A 4,490-nucleotide genomic window follows, 5' to 3' on the forward strand; every position below is an offset into this window, starting at 1 on the left:
TCATCATGCATCTGTCCAAAATGCGGCAGATCGGATCGGTTCGATCGATTTGGACAGATTAATATATCCGCTGCTCATCTTTAGTGACTATGGCTTATTTTAAGAATTAAGTTAAAACTGATTATTAGATTTTTTTATTAAAAAAAAAGGATAAAAAAATAGAAAAATAATGTGAAACAAAAAAAAAAAAAAAAAATCTTGCCTCTTAAATTTATCCATTTTATAGCACAGTGCACAACACAATCATTCATTATCCACACACCAGTAAACAAAACAAACTACTAGAAGCTAGAAGAGGTCCTCCCTCGCAACCAAAACAAGAAATAGCAGAGAGAAAGCAACAATGGCGTCGTCCTCAACAACAACCTTCTCTTTTGCTTTCAAAGTCTCACCCCCAATTGCTCGCTCTTCTACTACTAGTCTTCATACCTCTCCTACCATTGTTCGCCTCTCACAATTCACCAAGAAAACCTCACTCAACCTCAGTTCCTCACACACCATATCTGGTTTCTCCCCAATCCTTCCTCGTCTCACCTTTCCCACTCAAACCCCCCAATCTCTCACCGTCGTCTTTGCAAAAGGCTACAAAATGAAAACCCACAAGGTCTTTCTCTCTATCTCTGTGTGTTTTGTAGGTAATTGAGGAATTGGGTACTTATTTGATTTGTTTTTTTGGGTGTTTTTAGGCTTCGGCGAAGCGATTTGAGTCACGGGTAGTGGGAAGATTATGAGGAGAGCTGGGTAGCAGCATTTGCTTAGAAAGAAGAATACCAAGAGGAAACTGCAACTCACAGCCCTAGATTGTGGGTACAAGCTTGATTCCTCTTTTCAGCCATCACAGCCCTCACCTACCTCAGTCTCACCTTCAGCTAATACTAAAGCCTATGTTGCCTCTACTTCAAACTCAGGCTAACAGCAGTCTAATTCAAATTGGTTTCTTGATTCCGGAGCTACTAGTCATATGACAAATGATCTCAGCAATCTTTCTTTTTATCAGCCTTATCAGGGGCTATTGGTGATGGTACTACTCTGCCTATTGCTCGCACTAGTAATGTGCTTCTTCCTACTCCTTTTCCATTTCATCTCACAAACATGCTTCATATACCTACTCTTTCATCCAACTTGCTTTCAGTCCATCAGTTGGCAGTAGATAGCAATTGCACTATTACTTTTGATGAAGATTCTTTTCTTGTTTAGGACAAGAACACTAGAGAGTGCCGACAAAAAAGAAAAATAAAAATAAAACAATTTACTAGCTTGCAATCTAGTTTAGAAAACAAAAGTTAATTTAACCAGCCATATGGTGTTTAAAATTTGGCAACATTTGTCCTACACTTAAAACGGAATTTAGCCCATTAACTGGAGCTCTTGCACCATATTAAGAGGTCAAGAGTTGGATACCTTCTACTTGCATAAGGGTCGTATTCACCTTGTAGTCATTTCGGGTATCTTTTTCCTTCTTTGGGAGTTTATTTGTAGTTTTTTATGTTATTATTGTTAATTCAAACTACTTTAATGTTTTGAGAAAAAATATAATTTAAAAAGGGTTAACTACACTAATGAGCTTCAAAGGATATTACACTATATTTTTGTCCTAATTTTTAATTGTTCCTTTTTTGTTCTCAAAGTATGTGATTTGTTAAATTTTAATCCCTACCTTAATGTCATTCAAAATCAATAACACAAAAAAAGTATTTTAAAAAAATTACATGAACTCAACAAAATCAAAATAACAAATAACGAGGACTTGGTGGAATTAATCAAAAGCCAACTTTTTGGAATTAGCGGGGACTTGGTGGAATTAATCAAAAGTTAGCTTTCTGAGTAGTAGGTTAAAAGTTAGATTTTCAGTTTTTTGATTTTTTTTTTTTGAAAAAATGTATAAAAAAATATAGAGGTGATGTGATCTAAAAAAGTTAAAACGTTGGCTTTAAACCAACTTGCCAAATATGCATATTTTTCATAAAAATTAAAGCAAAATCATAAATTCATAATCAAAATCAAATCAATTGAAATTATAATAATCAAAATGACACAAAGACCAAAGTACAGAGATTACTGTCGCAATTTGCCCTTCTTGTAATTAAAATTCTAAGTGTTAATATTGGGAGCACTTTTGGATAATGGTTTTTTTTTTGTTGAGCTTTGAATATGAAGTTTTTATTTATTAATCCTTCAGATATTGAGGTTTGTTTTTAATTTTTAGTTTTTATTTTTATTATGTATCATTACTTAAAAAATAAAATTCTTTTTTGGGCCTCTTGATAAAGAAGATTTTTCTCAATTTTTACAATTGAAGACCTTTGGACAGAGATTATTTGGCTGGGACTTGATAAAAATAGGGCTTGTTTCACTTTCAAATCAATTTTTGAGAGCTCAAAACTAAAAATTTGTTTGATTTTATAATTTTTTCAAAATTGTTTTTAATCAATTTTTCTATCTCCTCTCTCCTTCTCTCACATCCTACATATCAATTAATCATTCTCTCTCTCTCTCTCTCTCTCTCTCTCTCTCTCTCTCTCACACACACACACACACACACACACACACACACACACACACATCCTAAACATCAATTAATCATTTTTGCTTTTGCACCCATTTATTCATCTACAAAAAAAATTACAAATCATCTCAAATTATAGAACTCCAACTACAAAACTATTTATATATAACCAAACAAATTTTTAAATTTTGAAAACACTTTTAAAAAAATTATTTTTGATAATTGATTTCAAAATCAAATCAAACGGATCCTTTTAGTCTTTTGGATAAGGGAAGTATTTTTTTGTTAGATCTTTAAAAAAATGACCTCTTTTTTTTTTTTTTTTTTTTTTTATAATTATTAGGCTTTTGGACAAAGAAAATTTTGGAGACTCATCCAACATGGGGACTAAAGCCATTGTTTGAGTGGCCTGGGACATGAGTCAGCCGGGTGCTTGACTGTGATGACCGGACCGATCAGTTGTAGGCCAATCAGTTTTTATATGTAGTACCAAAGTATATCAATATGAAATGACCGAAAAGAAGAGAATAAATTACTTGCTTACACTTTGGTTTATAAAAAAAATAAGGATAGAACAAACTACTTCTTGTAGTCTGATTTAGAGAAAGGGAGAACAAATTACTTGCTAGTTCATTACATTCAAATATACAAACAAAGTGCATTAAAATAAAAATAAAAAAGTATACAATTTACTAGATTGAAAATAAAACAAAATAGAATTTAACTAGCCATAGTGTTTAAATTTGAATTTGGGGTGATTGTTGTGCTTTATGCACAGGGTCACTGTTGTGCAGTCAATGGAGTCCATTATGGGTCCTATTTCGATAATTCATATTTTAGCGTATATCAAATAGAATATATCTGTACAAAATCAAAATGATCAGACTTTGATAACCTTTTCATCTAATTACATTTGTATTTTAAAAAATGAATGGTTAATGTGATTTTTTGTATAAAACTGAATACAAATGTACTTAGATAAAAGGGCTATTGATATCCGATTAATTTAAATTTTTTGAAGTATATTCTACTCGATACACCCTAAAATTGAATGATTTGAATTATCAAAATAAGGCCCAAAGTGAGCCCAATTAGCCGCACAACAATGACTATTATGCTTTATGCATAGCAGCTATCCATCTTCCTTAAAATTTTGCAACGTTTGTCCTTCTATTAGCATTTAAAAACTAATCCATTGGCTAGAGCTCTTAAACTGTACTAAGAGGTTACCCTTGTAGTCGTTTGGGGTGGCTCTCTCTTTCTTCAGGAGTTTATTTGTAGTTATCTATGCTATAATTGTTGATTAAACTACATCAGTGTATTGAGATACATTGTAATTTTTTTTTTTAAAAGGGTAATTACACTGATGGTCCTCAAAACGTACATTACGTTACATTCTAAGCTCTAATATTTAAATTGTTCTATTTCAATTCTCAAAGTAAGTGATTGGTTCCACTGTAATTCTTTATGTGAACACCGTTCAAAATGAGTAAAACAAAGGAATATTTATAAAATTTTACATGAAATTACATCAAAATTAAAATGATCAATAATGAGGAGCCTAATAGGTTTGACTTGGTGACTCCAGTCCCGGTCAATGCTTAGAAAGAAAAAAAACATTTATATTAATTTGATGTGTCTAAATAAAATAATAATATTGTGTTGTTTTACAATACACAATTTTATTTGGAGCATATATCACATGCAAGTTATGTCATCTGTAGAGGCTTGGGTTAGAAAATCCGACCTATTTTATTTTTGGTTGCCACACGTGGCCATCCCAATTGACTTTGACCTTGTCTAGGTAGTTTGGACCTTTGGTGTGCTTTGGGTTGGCTACAGAGTAGCAGCCCGGGTTTTCTGTCTTGGCTTGGTTGTGCCCACGACTTGTTATGTTAGTTCATCGAGCCCGCGATCTGTTTCATCGTGCTCGCAATGTGTCGTGTATATAAGCTGTTTGTGTGTTCAAAAAGTCACTTTTTCG

The 4,490-nt window shown here is 32.6% G+C and overlaps 1 long non-coding RNA gene across 1 annotated transcript; it reads left to right on the forward strand.

Annotated features, from left to right (window-relative positions):
• The first annotated feature begins 294 nt into the window (after positions 1-294).
• Positions 295-1,022, forward strand: LOC114277459 (uncharacterized). Its single transcript, XR_014357678.1, has 2 exons — positions 295-604; positions 687-1,022. It is a non-coding gene; the product is annotated as an uncharacterized LOC114277459 (long non-coding RNA).
• The last annotated feature ends 3,468 nt before the right edge of the window (positions 1,023-4,490 follow it).

The sequence above is a fragment of the Camellia sinensis genome, unplaced genomic scaffold (assembly GCF_055761805.1).
Source record: "Camellia sinensis isolate YWXY unplaced genomic scaffold, ASM5576180v1 Unanchor10, whole genome shotgun sequence".
NCBI lineage: Eukaryota > Viridiplantae > Streptophyta > Magnoliopsida > Ericales > Theaceae > Camellia > Camellia sinensis.